The sequence below is a fragment of the Perna viridis genome, chromosome 15 (genome assembly GCF_037379345.1).
Source record: "Perna viridis isolate PV_CMFRI_1.1 ecotype Kerala chromosome 15, ASM3737934v1, whole genome shotgun sequence".
Classification (NCBI taxonomy): domain Eukaryota; kingdom Metazoa; phylum Mollusca; class Bivalvia; order Mytilida; family Mytilidae; genus Perna; species Perna viridis.
The window spans coordinates 11,618,732-11,641,868 of NC_142459.1; positions in this window are offsets into that span (position 1 = coordinate 11,618,732).

Consider the following 23,137-nt stretch of genomic DNA (forward strand, 5'->3'; position numbering starts at 1 on the left):
AAATGCCCGTTGCAGGTTGAGTGTTTCTAATACTGATGTTTTCTGATAAAAAAAAATTCCTTCCATTATGAACACATCTCTTCATGATGATACCCCGTGGAGGTCCGGGTGTTAAAAGAATAGGCCTGCAGCAGCGCTAAGCTTGTCGTATAAGGCGACTAAATAGTGCTCAGAAAGCTAGCCGGGGGCTAGGGGGATGTACCCCAGGTGGTGGAATGGGGTACCCCTGGCGTGTTACATGCTGGGGTTGTCAGGCTATAATACGGAAAACCTGACCGCAAACCATAGTGGTGCACCGTGTTGGGAAAGATGCCACGTTCCTCGCACGTTAAAGAACCCTGCCGTGGGATTCGATAGGAGTAGGAACCTTTGCGCTCCGCCACAGGAGGCTAGATTGCCCGACCTTACCCACTTCCCCTTGTTCCAGTGGCAATCAAAATTTGTCGACCCTATTATCCTTGTGACCCATCCTTTTTTTTTCATTTCATGTTCATTGTCTGAATATAGCTGAAATATTGCTGCTCGGACGTTAAACCCCAACAAACAAACAAAAACAAACTTCATGGCGATTTTTTCCTACTTCTGTTGACTTCATTTTTTTCATTAAACTAGCTAGAAGCACCAAAGTCTTCCTTTTTCAGTTTATTTAGATTATATGCATCACAGCCCTTCCTTATGAAAAAAAACCATCGGATGTTGCTATCATTTTGAACAATATGAATATGCCTTGATAAACGTGTAAACATCTTGCGTCAACAGAAGGGACACGGTCATTTTGGGTCTTTATTATCTCATTAGCTTGTTTTTCAATACTTATTTTGAACCCCGTGCAGGTCTGGGTGTCAAAAGAATAGGCCTGCTGCAGCGCTAAGCTTCTCGTAAAAGGCGACTAAATAGTGCTCAGAAACCTAGCCGGGGGCTAGACGCTCTGCCCACAGAGCAACTGGGTTGTGTGCCCCGGATGGTGGAATGGGGTACCCCTGGCGTGTTCCATGCTGGGGTTGTCAGGCTATAATACGGGAAACATGACCAAACACCATAGTGGTGCACCGTGTTGGGAAAGATGCCACGTTAAAAAAACCCTACTGTGGCATTCTCTTGAAGTAGGAACCATAGGGTTCCACCACAGGAGGCTGAATTGCCCGACCCTACTCATCTCTCCTAATTTCCAGTGGCAATCAAAATTTGGCGACCCTATTAGCCTTGTGTCCCATCCCTTTTCATTTCATCATGATTTCATATTCATTTTATCAGTTTCATGTTCATCGTCTGCATATAGCTGAAATATTGCTGCGCGGACGTTAAACCCCAACAAACAAAACAGCTATTATTATCATTGCCGTCATTATTGTCTTCTTGTTTTGGTCCGATTTATCCATATTTGCCAGAACAATTTTGAATAGATGGTAACCAAATTCTTTAATATCAGGAACTTTTTTTACAAAAAAAACTCCTTCAAAATATTATTTTAGAATACCTCACTTAGTCATATTATCAATCAGAATTTCTAACTAAATGCCCGTTGCAGGTTGAGTGTTTCTAATACTGATGTTTTCTGATAAAAAAAAAATTACTTCCATTATGATCACATCTCTTCATGATGATACCCCGTGGAGGTCCGGGTGTTAAAAGAATAGGCCTGCAGCAGCGCTAAGCTTGTCGTATAAGGCGACTAAATAGTGCTCAGAAAGCTAGCCGGGGGCTAGGGGGATGTACCCCAGGTGGTGGAATGGGGTACCCCTGGCGTGTTACATGCTGGGGTTGTCAGGCTATAATACGGAAAACCTGACCGCAAACCATAGTGGTGCACCGTGTTGGGAAAGATGCCACGTTCCTCGCACGTTAAAGAACCCTGCCGTGGGATTCGATAGGAGTAGGAACCTTTGCGCTCCGCCACAGGAGGCTAGATTGCCCGACCTTACCCACTTCCCCTTGTTCCAGTGGCAATCAAAATTTGTCGACCCTATTATCCTTGTGACCCATCCTTTTTTTTTTCATTTCATGTTCATTGTCTGAATATAGCTGAAATATTGCTGCTCGGACGTTAAACCCCAACAAACAAACAAAAACAAACTTCATGGCGATTTTTTCCTACTTCTGTTGACTTCATTTTTTTCATTAAACTAGCTAGAAGCACCAAAGTCTTCCTTTTTCAGTTTATTTAGATTATATGCATCACAGCCCTTCCTTATGAAAAAAAACCATCGGATGTTGCTATCATTTTGAACAATATGAATATGCCTTGATAAACGTGTAAACATCTTGCGTCAACAGAAGGGACACGGTCATTTTGGGTCTTTATTATCTCATTAGCTTGTTTTTCAATACTTATTTTGAACCCCGTGCAGGTCTGGGTGTCAAAAGAATAGGCCTGCTGCAGCGCTAAGCTTCTCGTAAAAGGCGACTAAATAGTGCTCAGAAACCTAGCCGGGGGCTAGACGCTCTGCCCACAGAGCAACTGGGTTGTGTGCCCCAGATGGTGGAATGGGGTACCCCTGGCGTGTTCCATGCTGGGGTTGTCAGGCTATAATACGGGAAACATGACCAAACACCATAGTGGTGCACCGTGTTGGGAAAGATGCCACGTTAAAAAAACCCTACTGTGGCATTCTCTTGAAGTAGGAACCATAGGGTTCCACCACAGGAGGCTGAATTGCCCGACCCTACTCATCTCTCCTAATTTCCAGTGGCAATCAAAATTTGGCGACCCTATTAGCCTTGTGTCCCATCCCTTTTCATTTCATCATGATTTCATATTCATTTTATCAGTTTCATGTTCATCGTCTGCATATAGCTGAAATATTGCTGCGCGGACGTTAAACCCCAACAAACAAAACAGCTATTATTATCATTGCCGTCATTATTGTCTTCTTGTTTTGGTCCGATTTATCCATATTTGCCAGAACAATTTTGAATAGATGGTAACCAAATTCTTTAATATCAGGAACTTTTTTTACAAAAAAAACTCCTTCAAAATATTATTTTAGAATACCTCACTTAGTCATATTATCAATCAGAATTTCTAACTAAATGCCCGTTGCAGGTTTTAGCCCCGTGCAGGTCCGGGTGTTAAAAGAATAGGCCTGCAGCAGCGCTAAGCTTGTCGTAAAAGGCGACTAAATAGTGCTCAGAAACCTAGCCGGGGGCTAGGCGCTCTGCCCACAGAGCAACTGGGATGTGTGCCCCAGGTGGTGGAATGGGGTACCCCTGGCGTGTTACATGCTGGGGTTGTCAGGCTATAATACGGAAAACCTGACCGCAAACCATAGTGGTGCACCGTGTTGGGAAAAATGCCACGTTCCTCGCACGTTAAAGAACCCTGCTGTGGTATTCGATAGGAGTAGGAACCTTTGCGCTCCGCCACAGGAGGCTAAATTGCCCGACCTTACCCATCCCCCTTTTTCCAGTGGCAATCAAAATTTGTCGACCCTATTATCCTTGTGACCCATCCTCTTTTTTCATTTCATGTTCATTTTATCATCCATTTCATGTTCATTGTCTGAATATAGCTGAAATATTGCTGCTCGGACGTTAAACCCAAACAAACAAACAAGCAGGTTGAGTGTTTCTAATACTGATGTTTTCTGATAAAAAAAAAAAATCCTTCCATTATGAACACATCTCTTCATGATGATACCCCGTGGAGGTCCGGGTGTTAAAAGAATAGGCCTGCAGCAGCGCTAAGCTTGTCGTATAAGGCGACTAAATAGTGCTCAGAAAGCTAGCCGGGGGCTAGGGGGATGTACCCCAGGTGGTGGAATGGGGTACCCCTGGCGTGTTACATGCTGGGGTTGTCAGGCTATAATACGGAAAACCTGACCGCAAACCATAGTGGTGCACCGTGTTGGGAAAGATGCCACGTTCCTCGCACGTTAAAGAACCCTGCCGTGCGATTCGATAGTAGGAACCTTTGCGCTCCGCCACAGGAGGCTAGATTGCCCGACCTTACCCACTTCCCCTTGTTCCAGTGGCAAACCCTGCTGTGGCATTCTCTTGAAGTAGGAACCATAGGGTTCCACCACAGGAGGCTGAATTGCCCGACCCTACTCATCTCTCCTAATTTCCAGTGGCAATCAAAATTTGGCGACCCTATTAGCCTTGTGTCCCATCCCTTTTCATTTCATCATGATTTCATATTCATTTTATCAGTTTCATGTTCATCGTCTGCATATAGCTGAAATATTGCTGCGCGGACGTTAAACCCCAACAAACAAAACAGCTATTATTATCATTGCCGTCATTATTGTCTTCTTGTTTTGGTCCGATTTATCCATATTTGCCAGAACAATTTTGAATAGATGGTAACCAAATTCTTTAATATCAGGAACTTTTTTTACAAAAAAAACTCCTTCAAAATATTATTTTAGAATACCTCACTTAGTCATATTATCAATCAGAATTTCTAACTAAATGCCCGTTGCAGGTTGAGTGTTTCTAATACTGATGTTTTCTGATAAAAAAAAAATTCCTTCCATTATGAACACATCTCTTCATGATGATACCCCGTGGAGGTCCGGGTTTTAAAAGAATAGGCCTGCAGCAGCGCTAAGCTTGTCGTATAAGGCGACTAAATAGTGCTCAGAAAGCTAGCCGGGGGCTAGGGGGATGTACCCCAGGTGGTGGAATGGGGTACCCCTGGCGTGTTACATGCTGGGGTTGTCAGGCTATAATACGGAAAACCTGACCGCAAACCATAGTGGTGCACCGTGTTGGGAAAGATGCCACGTTCCTCGCACGTTAAAGAACCCTGCCGTGGGATTCGATAGGAGTAGGAACCTTTGCGCTCCGCCACAGGAGGCTAGATTGCCCGACCTTACCCACTTCCCCTTGTTCCAGTGGCAATCAAAATTTGTCGACCCTATTATCCTTGTGACCCATCCTTTTTTTTTCATTTCATGTTCATTGTCTGAATATAGCTGAAATATTGCTGCTCGGACGTTAAACCCCAACAAACAAACAAAAACAAACTTCATGGCGATTTTTTCCTACTTCTGTTGACTTCATTTTTTTCATTAAACTAGCTAGAAGCACCAAAGTCTTCCTTTTTCAGTTTATTTAGATTATATGCATCACAGCCCTTCCTTATGAAAAAAAACCATCGGATGTTGCTATCATTTTGAACAATATGAATATGCCTTGATAAACGTGTAAACATCTTGCGTCAACAGAAGGGACACGGTCATTTTGGGTCTTTATTATCTCATTAGCTTGTTTTTCAATACTTATTTTGAACCCCGTGCAGGTCTGGGTGTCAAAAGAATAGGCCTGCTGCAGCGCTAAGCTTCTCGTAAAAGGCGACTAAATAGTGCTCAGAAACCTAGCCGGGGGCTAGACGCTCTGCCCACAGAGCAACTGGGTTGTGTGCCCCAGATGGTGGAATGGGGTACCCCTGGCGTGTTCCATGCTGGGGTTGTCAGGCTATAATACGGGAAACATGACCAAACACCATAGTGGTGCACCGTGTTGGGAAAGATGCCACGTTAAAAAAACCCTACTGTGGCATTCTCTTGAAGTAGGAACCATAGGGTTCCACCACAGGAGGCTGAATTGCCCGACCCTACTCATCTCTCCTAATTTCCAGTGGCAATCAAAATTTGGCGACCCTATTAGCCTTGTGTCCCATCCCTTTTCATTTCATCATGATTTCATATTCATTTTATCAGTTTCATGTTCATCGTCTGCATATAGCTGAAATATTGCTGCGCGGACGTTAAACCCCAACAAACAAAACAGCTATTATTATCATTGCCGTCATTATTGTCTTCTTGTTTTGGTCCGATTTATCCATATTTGCCAGAACAATTTTGAATAGATGGTAACCAAATTCTTTAATATCAGGAACTTTTTTTACAAAAAAAACTCCTTCAAAATATTATTTTAGAATACCTCACTTAGTCATATTATCAATCAGAATTTCTAACTAAATGCCCGTTGCAGGTTGAGTGTTTCTAATACTGATGTTTTCTGATAAAAAAAAAATTCCTTCCATTATGAACACATCTCTTCATGATGATACCCCGTGGAGGTCCGGGTTTTAAAAGAATAGGCCTGCAGCAGCGCTAAGCTTGTCGTATAAGGCGACTAAATAGTGCTCAGAAAGCTAGCCGGGGGCTAGGGGGATGTACCCCAGGTGGTGGAATGGGGTACCCCTGGCGTGTTACATGCTGGGGTTGTCAGGCTATAATACGGAAAACCTGACCGCAAACCATAGTGGTGCACCGTGTTGGGAAAGATGCCACGTTCCTCGCACGTTAAAGAACCCTGCCGTGGGATTCGATAGGAGTAGGAACCTTTGCGCTCCGCCACAGGAGGCTAGATTGCCCGACCTTACCCACTTCCCCTTGTTCCAGTGGCAATCAAAATTTGTCGACCCTATTATCCTTGTGACCCATCCTTTTTTTTTCATTTCATGTTCATTGTCTGAATATAGCTGAAATATTGCTGCTCGGACGTTAAACCCCAACAAACAAACAAAAACAAACTTCATGGCGATTTTTTCCTACTTCTGTTGACTTCATTTTTTTCATTAAACTAGCTAGAAGCACCAAAGTCTTCCTTTTTCAGTTTATTTAGATTATATGCATCACAGCCCTTCCTTATGAAAAAAAACCATCGGATGTTGCTATCATTTTGAACAATATGAATATGCCTTGATAAACGTGTAAACATCTTGCGTCAACAGAAGGGACACGGTCATTTTGGGTCTTTATTATCTCATTAGCTTGTTTTTCAATACTTATTTTGAACCCCGTGCAGGTCTGGGTGTCAAAAGAATAGGCCTGCTGCAGCGCTAAGCTTCTCGTAAAAGGCGACTAAATAGTGCTCAGAAACCTAGCCGGGGGCTAGACGCTCTGCCCACAGAGCAACTGGGTTGTGTGCCCCAGATGGTGGAATGGGGTACCCCTGGCGTGTTCCATGCTGGGGTTGTCAGGCTATAATACGGGAAACATGACCAAACACCATAGTGGTGCACCGTGTTGGGAAAGATGCCACGTTAAAAAAACCCTACTGTGGCATTCTCTTGAAGTAGGAACCATAGGGTTCCACCACAGGAGGCTGAATTGCCCGACCCTACTCATCTCTCCTAATTTCCAGTGGCAATCAAAATTTGGCGACCCTATTAGCCTTGTGTCCCATCCCTTTTCATTTCATCATGATTTCATATTCATTTTATCAGTTTCATGTTCATCGTCTGCATATAGCTGAAATATTGCTGCGCGGACGTTAAACCCCAACAAACAAAACAGCTATTATTATCATTGCCGTCATTATTGTCTTCTTGTTTTGGTCCGATTTATCCATATTTGCCAGAACAATTTTGAATAGATGGTAACCAAATTCTTTAATATCAGGAACTTTTTTTACAAAAAAAACTCCTTCAAAATATTATTTTAGAATACCTCACTTAGTCATATTATCAATCAGAATTTCTAACTAAATGCCCGTTGCAGGTTTTAGCCCCGTGCAGGTCCGGGTGTTAAAAGAATAGGCCTGCAGCAGCGCTAAGCTTGTCGTAAAAGGCGACTAAATAGTGCTCAGAAACCTAGCCGGGGGCTAGGCGCTCTGCCCACAGAGCAACTGGGATGTGTGCCCCAGGTGGTGGAATGGGGTACCCCTGGCGTGTTACATGCTGGGGTTGTCAGGCTATAATACGGAAAACCTGACCGCAAACCATAGTGGTGCACCGTGTTGGGAAAAATGCCACGTTCCTCGCACGTTAAAGAACCCTGCTGTGGTATTCGATAGGAGTAGGAACCTTTGCGCTCCGCCACAGGAGGCTAAATTGCCCGACCTTACCCATCCCCCTTTTTCCAGTGGCAATCAAAATTTGTCGACCCTATTATCCTTGTGACCCATCCTCTTTTTTCATTTCATGTTCATTTTATCATCCATTTCATGTTCATTGTCTGAATATAGCTGAAATATTGCTGCTCGGACGTTAAACCCAAACAAACAAACAAGCAGGTTGAGTGTTTCTAATACTGATGTTTTCTGATAAAAAAAAAAATCCTTCCATTATGAACACATCTCTTCATGATGATACCCCGTGGAGGTCCGGGTGTTAAAAGAATAGGCCTGCAGCAGCGCTAAGCTTGTCGTATAAGGCGACTAAATAGTGCTCAGAAAGCTAGCCGGGGGCTAGGGGGATGTACCCCAGGTGGTGGAATGGGGTACCCCTGGCGTGTTACATGCTGGGGTTGTCAGGCTATAATACGGAAAACCTGACCGCAAACCATAGTGGTGCACCGTGTTGGGAAAGATGCCACGTTCCTCGCACGTTAAAGAACCCTGCCGTGGGATTCGATAGTAGGAACCTTTGCGCTCCGCCACAGGAGGCTAGATTGCCCGACCTTACCCACTTCCCCTTGTTCCAGTGGCAAACCCTGCTGTGGCATTCTCTTGAAGTAGGAACCATAGGGTTCCACCACAGGAGGCTGAATTGCCCGACCCTACTCATCTCTCCTAATTTCCAGTGGCAATCAAAATTTGGCGACCCTATTAGCCTTGTGTCCCATCCCTTTTTCATTTCATCATGATTTCATATTCATTTTATCAGTTTCATGTTCATCGTCTGCATATAGCTGAAATATTGCTGCGCGGACGTTAAACCCCAACAAACAAAACAGCTATTATTATCATTGCCGTCATTATTGTCTTCTTGTTTTGGTCCGATTTATCCATATTTGCCAGAACAATTTTGAATAGATGGTAACCAAATTCTTTAATATCAGGAACTTTTTTTACAAAAAAAACTCCTTCAAAATATTATTTTAGAATACCTCACTTAGTCATATTATCAATCAGAATTTCTAACTAAATGCCCGTTGCAGGTTGAGTGTTTCTAATACTGATGTTTTCTGATAAAAAAAAATTCCTTCCATTATGAACACATCTCTTCATGATGATACCCCGTGGAGGTCCGGGTGTTAAAAGAATAGGCCTGCAGCAGCGCTAAGCTTGTCGTATAAGGCGACTAAATAGTGCTCAGAAAGCTAGCCGGGGGCTAGGGGGATGTACCCCAGGTGGTGGAATGGGGTACCCCTGGCGTGTTACATGCTGGGGTTGTCAGGCTATAATACGGAAAACCTGACCGCAAACCATAGTGGTGCACCGTGTTGGGAAAGATGCCACGTTCCTCGCACGTTAAAGAACCCTGCCGTGGGATTCGATAGGAGTAGGAACCTTTGCGCTCCGCCACAGGAGGCTAGATTGCCCGACCTTACCCACTTCCCCTTGTTCCAGTGGCAATCAAAATTTGTCGACCCTATTATCCTTGTGACCCATCCTTTTTTTTTCATTTCATGTTCATTGTCTGAATATAGCTGAAATATTGCTGCTCGGACGTTAAACCCCAACAAACAAACAAAAACAAACTTCATGGCGATTTTTTCCTACTTCTGTTGACTTCATTTTTTTCATTAAACTAGCTAGAAGCACCAAAGTCTTCCTTTTTCAGTTTATTTAGATTATATGCATCACAGCCCTTCCTTATGAAAAAAAACCATCGGATGTTGCTATCATTTTGAACAATATGAATATGCCTTGATAAACGTGTAAACATCTTGCGTCAACAGAAGGGACACGGTCATTTTGGGTCTTTATTATCTCATTAGCTTGTTTTTCAATACTTATTTTGAACCCCGTGCAGGTCTGGGTGTCAAAAGAATAGGCCTGCTGCAGCGCTAAGCTTCTCGTAAAAGGCGACTAAATAGTGCTCAGAAACCTAGCCGGGGGCTAGACGCTCTGCCCACAGAGCAACTGGGTTGTGTGCCCCGGATGGTGGAATGGGGTACCCCTGGCGTGTTCCATGCTGGGGTTGTCAGGCTATAATACGGGAAACATGACCAAACACCATAGTGGTGCACCGTGTTGGGAAAGATGCCACGTTAAAAAAACCCTACTGTGGCATTCTCTTGAAGTAGGAACCATAGGGTTCCACCACAGGAGGCTGAATTGCCCGACCCTACTCATCTCTCCTAATTTCCAGTGGCAATCAAAATTTGGCGACCCTATTAGCCTTGTGTCCCATCCCTTTTCATTTCATCATGATTTCATATTCATTTTATCAGTTTCATGTTCATCGTCTGCATATAGCTGAAATATTGCTGCGCGGACGTTAAACCCCAACAAACAAAACAGCTATTATTATCATTGCCGTCATTATTGTCTTCTTGTTTTGGTCCGATTTATCCATATTTGCCAGAACAATTTTGAATAGATGGTAACCAAATTCTTTAATATCAGGAACTTTTTTTACAAAAAAAACTCCTTCAAAATATTATTTTAGAATACCTCACTTAGTCATATTATCAATCAGAATTTCTAACTAAATGCCCGTTGCAGGTTGAGTGTTTCTAATACTGATGTTTTCTGATAAAAAAAAAATTACTTCCATTATGATCACATCTCTTCATGATGATACCCCGTGGAGGTCCGGGTGTTAAAAGAATAGGCCTGCAGCAGCGCTAAGCTTGTCGTATAAGGCGACTAAATAGTGCTCAGAAAGCTAGCCGGGGGCTAGGGGGATGTACCCCAGGTGGTGGAATGGGGTACCCCTGGCGTGTTACATGCTGGGGTTGTCAGGCTATAATACGGAAAACCTGACCGCAAACCATAGTGGTGCACCGTGTTGGGAAAGATGCCACGTTCCTCGCACGTTAAAGAACCCTGCCGTGGGATTCGATAGGAGTAGGAACCTTTGCGCTCCGCCACAGGAGGCTAGATTGCCCGACCTTACCCACTTCCCCTTGTTCCAGTGGCAATCAAAATTTGTCGACCCTATTATCCTTGTGACCCATCCTTTTTTTTTTCATTTCATGTTCATTGTCTGAATATAGCTGAAATATTGCTGCTCGGACGTTAAACCCCAACAAACAAACAAAAACAAACTTCATGGCGATTTTTTCCTACTTCTGTTGACTTCATTTTTTTCATTAAACTAGCTAGAAGCACCAAAGTCTTCCTTTTTCAGTTTATTTAGATTATATGCATCACAGCCCTTCCTTATGAAAAAAAACCATCGGATGTTGCTATCATTTTGAACAATATGAATATGCCTTGATAAACGTGTAAACATCTTGCGTCAACAGAAGGGACACGGTCATTTTGGGTCTTTATTATCTCATTAGCTTGTTTTTCAATACTTATTTTGAACCCCGTGCAGGTCTGGGTGTCAAAAGAATAGGCCTGCTGCAGCGCTAAGCTTCTCGTAAAAGGCGACTAAATAGTGCTCAGAAACCTAGCCGGGGGCTAGACGCTCTGCCCACAGAGCAACTGGGTTGTGTGCCCCAGATGGTGGAATGGGGTACCCCTGGCGTGTTCCATGCTGGGGTTGTCAGGCTATAATACGGGAAACATGACCAAACACCATAGTGGTGCACCGTGTTGGGAAAGATGCCACGTTAAAAAAACCCTACTGTGGCATTCTCTTGAAGTAGGAACCATAGGGTTCCACCACAGGAGGCTGAATTGCCCGACCCTACTCATCTCTCCTAATTTCCAGTGGCAATCAAAATTTGGCGACCCTATTAGCCTTGTGTCCCATCCCTTTTCATTTCATCATGATTTCATATTCATTTTATCAGTTTCATGTTCATCGTCTGCATATAGCTGAAATATTGCTGCGCGGACGTTAAACCCCAACAAACAAAACAGCTATTATTATCATTGCCGTCATTATTGTCTTCTTGTTTTGGTCCGATTTATCCATATTTGCCAGAACAATTTTGAATAGATGGTAACCAAATTCTTTAATATCAGGAACTTTTTTTACAAAAAAAACTCCTTCAAAATATTATTTTAGAATACCTCACTTAGTCATATTATCAATCAGAATTTCTAACTAAATGCCCGTTGCAGGTTTTAGCCCCGTGCAGGTCCGGGTGTTAAAAGAATAGGCCTGCAGCAGCGCTAAGCTTGTCGTAAAAGGCGACTAAATAGTGCTCAGAAACCTAGCCGGGGGCTAGGCGCTCTGCCCACAGAGCAACTGGGATGTGTGCCCCAGGTGGTGGAATGGGGTACCCCTGGCGTGTTACATGCTGGGGTTGTCAGGCTATAATACGGAAAACCTGACCGCAAACCATAGTGGTGCACCGTGTTGGGAAAAATGCCACGTTCCTCGCACGTTAAAGAACCCTGCTGTGGTATTCGATAGGAGTAGGAACCTTTGCGCTCCGCCACAGGAGGCTAAATTGCCCGACCTTACCCATCCCCCTTTTTCCAGTGGCAATCAAAATTTGTCGACCCTATTATCCTTGTGACCCATCCTCTTTTTTCATTTCATGTTCATTTTATCATCCATTTCATGTTCATTGTCTGAATATAGCTGAAATATTGCTGCTCGGACGTTAAACCCAAACAAACAAACAAGCAGGTTGAGTGTTTCTAATACTGATGTTTTCTGATAAAAAAAAAAAATCCTTCCATTATGAACACATCTCTTCATGATGATACCCCGTGGAGGTCCGGGTGTTAAAAGAATAGGCCTGCAGCAGCGCTAAGCTTGTCGTATAAGGCGACTAAATAGTGCTCAGAAAGCTAGCCGGGGGCTAGGGGGATGTACCCCAGGTGGTGGAATGGGGTACCCCTGGCGTGTTACATGCTGGGGTTGTCAGGCTATAATACGGAAAACCTGACCGCAAACCATAGTGGTGCACCGTGTTGGGAAAGATGCCACGTTCCTCGCACGTTAAAGAACCCTGCCGTGCGATTCGATAGTAGGAACCTTTGCGCTCCGCCACAGGAGGCTAGATTGCCCGACCTTACCCACTTCCCCTTGTTCCAGTGGCAAACCCTGCTGTGGCATTCTCTTGAAGTAGGAACCATAGGGTTCCACCACAGGAGGCTGAATTGCCCGACCCTACTCATCTCTCCTAATTTCCAGTGGCAATCAAAATTTGGCGACCCTATTAGCCTTGTGTCCCATCCCTTTTTCATTTCATCATGATTTCATATTCATTTTATCAGTTTCATGTTCATCGTCTGCATATAGCTGAAATATTGCTGCGCGGACGTTAAACCCCAACAAACAAAACAGCTATTATTATCATTGCCGTCATTATTGTCTTCTTGTTTTGGTCCGATTTATCCATATATGCCAGAACAATTTTGAATAGATGGTAACCAAATTCTTTAATATCAGGAACTTTTTTTACAAAAAAAACTCCTTCAAAATATTATTTTAGAATACCTCACTTAGTCATATTATCAATCAGAATTTCTAACTAAATGCCCGTTGCAGGTTGAGTGTTTCTAATACTGATGTTTTCTGATAAAAAAAAATTCCTTCCATTATGAACACATCTCTTCATGATGATACCCCGTGGAGGTCCGGGTGTTAAAAGAATAGGCCTGCAGCAGCGCTAAGCTTGTCGTATAAGGCGACTAAATAGTGCTCAGAAAGCTAGCCGGGGGCTAGGGGGATGTACCCCAGGTGGTGGAATGGGGTACCCCTGGCGTGTTACATGCTGGGGTTGTCAGGCTATAATACGGAAAACCTGACCGCAAACCATAGTGGTGCACCGTGTTGGGAAAGATGCCACGTTCCTCGCACGTTAAAGAACCCTGCCGTGGGATTCGATAGGAGTAGGAACCTTTGCGCTCCGCCACAGGAGGCTAGATTGCCCGACCTTACCCACTTCCCCTTGTTCCAGTGGCAATCAAAATTTGTCGACCCTATTATCCTTGTGACCCATCCTTTTTTTTTCATTTCATGTTCATTGTCTGAATATAGCTGAAATATTGCTGCTCGGACGTTAAACCCCAACAAACAAACAAAAACAAACTTCATGGCGATTTTTTCCTACTTCTGTTGACTTCATTTTTTTCATTAAACTAGCTAGAAGCACCAAAGTCTTCCTTTTTCAGTTTATTTAGATTATATGCATCACAGCCCTTCCTTATGAAAAAAAACCATCGGATGTTGCTATCATTTTGAACAATATGAATATGCCTTGATAAACGTGTAAACATCTTGCGTCAACAGAAGGGACACGGTCATTTTGGGTCTTTATTATCTCATTAGCTTGTTTTTCAATACTTATTTTGAACCCCGTGCAGGTCTGGGTGTCAAAAGAATAGGCCTGCTGCAGCGCTAAGCTTCTCGTAAAAGGCGACTAAATAGTGCTCAGAAACCTAGCCGGGGGCTAGACGCTCTGCCCACAGAGCAACTGGGTTGTGTGCCCCGGATGGTGGAATGGGGTACCCCTGGCGTGTTCCATGCTGGGGTTGTCAGGCTATAATACGGGAAACATGACCAAACACCATAGTGGTGCACCGTGTTGGGAAAGATGCCACGTTAAAAAAACCCTACTGTGGCATTCTCTTGAAGTAGGAACCATAGGGTTCCACCACAGGAGGCTGAATTGCCCGACCCTACTCATCTCTCCTAATTTCCAGTGGCAATCAAAATTTGGCGACCCTATTAGCCTTGTGTCCCATCCCTTTTTCATTTCATCATGATTTCATATTCATTTTATCAGTTTCATGTTCATCGTCTGCATATAGCTGAAATATTGCTGCGCGAACGTTAAACCCCAACAAACAAAACAGCTATTATTATCATTGCCGTCATTATTGTCTTCTTGTTTTGGTCCGATTTATCCATATTTGCCAGAACAATTTTGAATAGATGGTAACCAAATTCTTTAATATCAGGAACTTTTTTTACAAAAAAAACTCCTTCAAAATATTATTTTAGAATACCTCACATAGTCATATTATCAATCAGAATTTCTAACTAAATGCCCGTTGCAGGTTGAGTGTTTCTAATACTGATGTTTTCTGATAAAAAAAAAATTACTTCCATTATGATCACATCTCTTCATGATGATACCCCGTGGAGGTCCGGGTGTTAAAAGAATAGGCCTGCAGCAGCGCTAAGCTTGTCGTATAAGGCGACTAAATAGTGCTCAGAAAGCTAGCCGGGGGCTAGGGGGATGTACCCCAGGTGGTGGAATGGGGTACCCCTGGCGTGTTACATGCTGGGGTTGTCAGGCTATAATACGGAAAACCTGACCGCAAACCATAGTGGTGCACCGTGTTGGGAAAGATGCCACGTTCCTCGCACGTTAAAGAACCCTGCCGTGGGATTCGATAGGAGTAGGAACGTTTGCGCTCCGCCACAGGAGGCTAGATTGCCCGACCTTACCCACTTCCCCTTGTTCCAGTGGCAAACCCTACTGTGGCATTCTCTTGAAGTAGGAACCATAGGGTTCCACCACAGGAGGCTGAATTGCCCGACCCTACTCATCTCTCCTAATTTCCAGTGGCAATCAAAATTTGGCGACCCTATTAGCCTTGTGTCCCATCCCTTTTTCATTTCATCATGATTTCATATTCATTTTATCAGTTTCATGTTCATCGTCTGCATATAGCTGAAATATTGCTGCGCGGACGTTAAACCCCAACAAACAAAACAGCTATTATTATCATTGCCGTCATTATTGTCTTCTTGTTTTGGTCCGATTTATCCATATTTGCCAGAACAATTTTGAATAGATGGTAACCAAATTCTTTAATATCAGGAACTTTTTTTACAAAAAAAAACTCCTTCAAAATATTATTTTAGAATACCTCACTTAGTCATATTATCAATCAGAATTTCTAACTAAATGCCCGTTGCAGGTTGAGTGTTTCTAATACTGATGTTTTCTGATAAAAAAAAAATTCCTTCCATTATGAACACATCTCTTCATGATGATACCCCGTGGAGGTCCGGGTTTTAAAAGAATAGGCCTGCAGCAGCGCTAAGCTTGTCGTATAAGGCGACTAAATAGTGCTCAGAAAGCTAGCCGGGGGCTAGGGGGATGTACCCCAGGTGGTGGAATGGGGTACCCCTGGCGTGTTACATGCTGGGGTTGTCAGGCTATAATACGGAAAACCTGACCGCAAACCATAGTGGTGCACCGTGTTGGGAAAGATGCCACGTTCCTCGCACGTTAAAGAACCCTGCCGTGGGATTCGATAGGAGTAGGAACCTTTGCGCTCCGCCACAGGAGGCTAGATTGCCCGACCTTACCCACTTCCCCTTGTTCCAGTGGCAATCAAAATTTGTCGACCCTATTATCCTTGTGACCCATCCTTTTTTTTTCATTTCATGTTCATTGTCTGAATATAGCTGAAATATTGCTGCTCGGACGTTAAACCCCAACAAACAAACAAAAACAAACTTCATGGCGATTTTTTCCTACTTCTGTTGACTTCATTTTTTTCATTAAACTAGCTAGAAGCACCAAAGTCTTCCTTTTTCAGTTTATTTAGATTATATGCATCACAGCCCTTCCTTATGAAAAAAAACCATCGGATGTTGCTATCATTTTGAACAATATGAATATGCCTTGATAAACGTGTAAACATCTTGCGTCAACAGAAGGGACACGGTCATTTTGGGTCTTTATTATCTCATTAGCTTGTTTTTCAATACTTATTTTGAACCCCGTGCAGGTCTGGGTGTCAAAAGAATAGGCCTGCTGCAGCGCTAAGCTTCTCGTAAAAGGCGACTAAATAGTGCTCAGAAACCTAGCCGGGGGCTAGACGCTCTGCCCACAGAGCAACTGGGTTGTGTGCCCCGGATGGTGGAATGGGGTACCCCTGGCGTGTTCCATGCTGGGGTTGTCAGGCTATAATACGGGAAACATGACCAAACACCATAGTGGTGCACCGTGTTGGGAAAGATGCCACGTTAAAAAAACCCTACTGTGGCATTCTCTTGAAGTAGGAACCATAGGGTTCCACCACAGGAGGCTGAATTGCCCGACCCTACTCATCTCTCCTAATTTCCAGTGGCAATCAAAATTTGGCGACCCTATTAGCCTTGTGTCCCATCCCTTTTTCATTTCATCATGATTTCATATTCATTTTATCAGTTTCATGTTCATCGTCTGCATATAGCTGAAATATTGCTGCGCGAACGTTAAACCCCAACAAACAAAACAGCTATTATTATCATTGCCGTCATTATTGTCTTCTTGTTTTGGTCCGATTTATCCATATTTGCCAGAACAATTTTGAATAGATGGTAACCAAATTCTTTAATATCAGGAACTTTTTTTACAAAAAAAACTCCTTCAAAATATTATTTTAGAATACCTCACATAGTCATATTATCAATCAGAATTTCTAACTAAATGCCCGTTGCAGGTTGAGTGTTTCTAATACTGATGTTTTCTGATAAAAAAAAAATTACTTCCATTATGATCACATCTCTTCATGATGATACCCCCTGGAGGTCCGGGTGTTAAAAGAATAGGCCTGCAGCAGCGCTAAGCTTGTCGTATAAGGCGACTAAATAGTGCTCAGAAAGCTAGCCGGGGGCTAGGGGGATATACCCCAGGTGGTGGAATGGGGTACCCCTGGCGTGTTACATGCTGGGGTTGTCAGGCTATAATACGGAAAACCTGACCGCAAACCATAGTGGTGCACCGTGTTGGGAAAGATGCCACGTTCCTCGCACGTTAAAGAACCCTGCCGTGGGATTCGATAGGAGTAGGAACGTTTGCGCTCCGCCACAGGAGGCTAGATTGCCCGACCTTACCCACTTCCCCTTGTTCCAGTGGCAAACCCTACTGTGGCATTCTCTTGAAGTAGGAACCATAGGGTTCCACCACAGGAGGCTGAATTGCCCGACCCTACTCATCTCTCCTAATTTCCAGTGGCAATCAAAATTTGGCGACCCTATTAGCCTTGTGTCCCATCCCTTTTTCATTTCATCATGATTTCATATTCATTTTATCAGTTTCATGTTCATCGTCTGCATATAGCTGAAATATTGCTGCGCGGACGTTAAACCCCAACAAACAAAACAGCTATTATTATCATTGCCGTCATTATTGTCTTCTTGTTTTGGTCCGATTTATCCATATTTGCCAGAACAATTTTGAATAGATGGTAACCAAATTCTTTAATATCAGGAACTTTTTTTACAAAAAAAACTCCTTCAAAATATTATTTTAGAATACCTCACTTAGTCATATTATCAATCAGAATTTCTAACTAAATGCCCGTTGCAGGTTGAGTGTTTCTAATACTGATGTTTTCTGATAAAAAAAAAATTACTTCCATTATGATCACATCTCTTCATGATGATACCCCGTGGAGGTCCGGGTGTTAAAAGAATAGGCCTGCAGCAGCGCTAAGCTTGTCGTATAAGGCGACTAAATAGTGCTCAGAAAGCTAGCCGGGGGCTAGGGGGATGTACCCCAGGTGGTGGAATGGGGTACCCCTGGCGTGTTACATGCTGGGGTTGTCAGGCTATAATACGGAAAACCTGACCGCAAACCATAGTGGTGCACCGTGTTGGGAAAGATGCCACGTTCCTCGCACGTTAAAGAACCCTGCCGTGGGATTCGATAGGAGTAGGAACCTTTGCGCTCCGCCACAGGAGGCTAAATTGCCCGACCTTACCCACTTCCCCTTGTTCCAGTGGCAATCAAAATTTGTCGACCCTATTATCCTTGTGACCCATCCTTTTTTTTTCATTTCATGTTCATTGTCTGAATATAGCTGAAATATTGCTGCTCGGACGTTAAACCCCAACAAACAAACAAAAACAAACTTCATGGCGATTTTTTCCTACTTCTGTTGACTTCATTTTTTTCATTAAACTAGCTAGAAGCACCAAAGTCTTCCTTTTTCAGTTTATTTAGATTATATGCATCACAGCCCTTCCTTATGAAAAAAAACCATCGGATGTTGCTATCATTTTGAACAATATGAATATGCCTTGATAAACGTGTAAACATCTTGCGTCAACAGAAGGGACACGGTCATTTTGGGTCTTTATTATCTCATTAGCTTGTTTTTCAATACTTATTTTGAACCCCGTGCAGGTCTGGGTGTCAAAAGAATAGGCCTGCTGCAGCGCTAAGCTTCTCGTAAAAGGCGACTAAATAGTGCTCAGAAACCTAGCCGGGGGCTAGACGCTCTGCCCACAGAGCAACTGGGTTGTGTGCCCCAGATGGTGGAATGGGGTACCCCTGGCGTGTTCCATGCTGGGGTTGTCAGGCTATAATACGGGAAACATGACCAAACACCATAGTGGTGCACCGTGTTGGGAAAGATGCCACGTTAAAAAAACCCTACTGTGGCATTCTCTTGAAGTAGGAACCATAGGGTTCCACCACAGGAGGCTGAATTGCCCGACCCTACTCATCTCTCCTAATTTCCAGTGGCAATCAAAATTTGGCGACCCTATTAGCCTTGTGTCCCATCCCTTTTCATTTCATCATGATTTCATATTCATTTTATCAGTTTCATGTTCATCGTCTGCATATAGCTGAAATATTGCTGCGCGGACGTTAAACCCCAACAAACAAAACAGCTATTATTATCATTGCCGTCATTATTGTCTTCTTGTTTTGGTCCGATTTATCCATATTTGCCAGAACAATTTTGAATAGATGGTAACCAAATTCTTTAATATCAGGAACTTTTTTTACAAAAAAAAACTCCTTCAAAATATTATTTTAGAATACCTCACTTAGTCATATTATCAATCAGAATTTCTAACTAAATGCCCGTTGCAGGTTGAGTGTTTCTAATACTGATGTTTTCTGATAAAAAAAAAATCCTTCCATTATGAACACATCTCTTCATGATGATACCCCGTGGAGGTCCGGGTGTTAAAAGAATAGGCCTGCAGCAGCGCTAAGCTTGTCGTATAAGGCGACTAAATAGTGCTCAGAAAGCTAGCCGGGGGCTAGGGGGATGTACCCCAGGTGGTGGAATGGGGTACCCCTGGCGTGTTACATGCTGGGGTTGTCAGGCTATAATACGGAAAACCTGACCGCAAACCATAGTGGTGCACCGTGTTGGAAAAGATGCCACGTTCCTCGCACGTTAAAGAACCCTGCCGTGGGATTCGATAGGAGTAGGAACCTTTGCGCTCCGCCACAGGAGGCTAGATTGCCCGACCTTACCCACTTCCCCTTGTTCCAGTGGCAATCAAAATTTGTCGACCCTATTATCCTTGTGACCCATCCTTTTTTTTTTCATTTCATGTTCATTGTCTGAATATAGCTGAAATATTGCTGCTCGGACGTTAAACCCCAACAAACAAACAAAAACAAACTTCATGGCGATTTTTTCCTACTTCTGTTGACTTCATTTTTTTCATTAAACTAGCTAGAAGCACCAAAGTCTTCCTTTTTCAGTTTATTTAGATTATATGCATCACAGCCCTTCCTTATGAAAAAAAACCATCGGATGTTGCTATCATTTTGAACAATATGAATATGCCTTGATAAACGTGTAAACATCTTGCGTCAACAGAAGGGACACGGTCATTTTGGGTCTTTATTATCTCATTAGCTTGTTTTTCAATACTTATTTTGAACCCCGTGCAGGTCTGGGTGTCAAAAGAATAGGCCTGCTGCAGCGCTAAGCTTCTCGTAAAAGGCGACTAAATAGTGCTCAGAAACCTAGCCGGGGGCTAGACGCTCTGCCCACAGAGCAACTGGGTTGTGTGCCCCAGATGGTGGAATGGGGTACCCCTGGCGTGTTCCATGCTGGGGTTGTCAGGCTATAATACGGGAAACATGACCAAACACCATAGTGGTGCACCGTGTTGGGAAAGATGCCACGTTAAAAAAACCCTACTGTGGCATTCTCTTGAAGTAGGAACCATAGGGTTCCACCACAGGAGGCTGAATTGCCCGACCCTACTCATCTCTCCTAATTTCCAGTGGCAATCAAAATTTGGCGACCCTATTAGCCTTGTGTCCCATCCCTTTTTCATTTCATCATGATTTCATATTCATTTTATCAGTTTCATGTTCATCGTCTGCATATAGCTGAAATATTGCTGCGCGAACGTTAAACCCCAACAAACAAAACAGCTATTATTATCATTGCCGTCATTATTGTCTTCTTGTTTTGGTCCGATTTATCCATATTTGCCAGAACAATTTTGAATAGATGGTAACCAAATTCTTTAATATCAGGAACTTTTTTTACAAAAAAAACTCCTTCAAAATATTATTTTAGAATACCTCACATAGTCATATTATCAATCAGAATTTCTAACTAAATGCCCGTTGCAGGTTGAGTGTTTCTAATACTGATGTTTTCTGATAAAAAAAAAATTACTTCCATTATGATCACATCTCTTCATGATGATACCCCGTGGAGGTCCGGGTGTTAAAAGAATAGGCCTGCAGCAGCGCTAAGCTTGTCGTATAAGGCGACTAAATAGTGCTCAGAAAGCTAGCCGGGGGCTAGGGGGATGTACCCCAGGTGGTGGAATGGGGTACCCCTGGCGTGTTACATGCTGGGGTTGTCAGGCTATAATACGGAAAACCTGACCGCAAACCATAGTGGTGCACCGTGTTGGGAAAGATGCCACGTTCCTCGCACGTTAAAGAACCCTGCCGTGGGATTCGATAGGAGTAGGAACGTTTGCGCTCCGCCACAGGAGGCTAGATTGCCCGACCTTACCCACTTCCCCTTGTTCCAGTGGCAAACCCTACTGTGGCATTCTCTTGAAGTAGGAACCATAGGGTTCCACCACAGGAGGCTGAATTGCCCGACCCTACTCATCTCTCCTAATTTCCAGTGGCAATCAAAATTTGGCGACCCTATTAGCCTTGTGTCCCATCCCTTTTTCATTTCATCATGATTTCATATTCATTTTATCAGTTTCATGTTCATCGTCTGCATATAGCTGAAATATTGCTGCGCGGACGTTAAACCCCAACAAACAAAACAGCTATTATTATCATTGCCGTCATTATTGTCTTCTTGTTTTGGTCCGATTTATCCATATTTGCCAGAACAATTTTGAATAGATGGTAACCAAATTCTTTAATATCAGGAACTTTTTTTACAAAAAAAAACTCCTTCAAAATATTATTTTAGAATACCTCACTTAGTCATATTATCAATCAGAATTTCTAACTAAATGCCCGTTGCAGGTTGAGTGTTTCTAATACTGATGTTTTCTGATAAAAAAAAAATTCCTTCCATTATGAACACATCTCTTCATGATGATACCCCGTGGAGGTCCGGGTTTTAAAAGAATAGGCCTGCAGCAGCGCTAAGCTTGTCGTATAAGGCGACTAAATAGTGCTCAGAAAGCTAGCCGGGGGCTAGGGGGATGTACCCCAGGTGGTGGAATGGGGTACCCCTGGCGTGTTACATGCTGGGGTTGTCAGGCTATAATACGGAAAACCTGACCGCAAACCATAGTGGTGCACCGTGTTGGGAAAGATGCCACGTTCCTCGCACGTTAAAGAACCCTGCCGTGGGATTCGATAGGAGTAGGAACCTTTGCGCTCCGCCACAGGAGGCTAGATTGCCCGACCTTACCCACTTCCCCTTGTTCCAGTGGCAATCAAAATTTGTCGACCCTATTATCCTTGTGACCCATCCTTTTTTTTTCATTTCATGTTCATTGTCTGAATATAGCTGAAATATTGCTGCTCGGACGTTAAACCCCAACAAACAAACAAAAACAAACTTCATGGCGATTTTTTCCTACTTCTGTTGACTTCATTTTTTTCATTAAACTAGCTAGAAGCACCAAAGTCTTCCTTTTTCAGTTTATTTAGATTATATGCATCACAGCCCTTCCTTATGAAAAAAAACCATCGGATGTTGCTATCATTTTGAACAATATGAATATGCCTTGATAAACGTGTAAACATCTTGCGTCAACAGAAGGGACACGGTCATTTTGGGTCTTTATTATCTCATTAGCTTGTTTTTCAATACTTATTTTGAACCCCGTGCAGGTCTGGGTGTCAAAAGAATAGGCCTGCTGCAGCGCTAAGCTTCTCGTAAAAGGCGACTAAATAGTGCTCAGAAACCTAGCCGGGGGCTAGACGCTCTGCCCACAGAGCAACTGGGTTGTGTGCCCCGGATGGTGGAATGGGGTACCCCTGGCGTGTTCCATGCTGGGGTTGTCAGGCTATAATACGGGAAACATGACCAAACACCATAGTGGTGCACCGTGTTGGGAAAGATGCCACGTTAAAAAAACCCTACTGTGGCATTCTCTTGAAGTAGGAACCATAGGGTTCCACCACAGGAGGCTGAATTGCCCGACCCTACTCATCTCTCCTAATTTCCAGTGGCAATCAAAATTTGGCGACCCTATTAGCCTTGTGTCCCATCCCTTTTTCATTTCATCATGATTTCATAT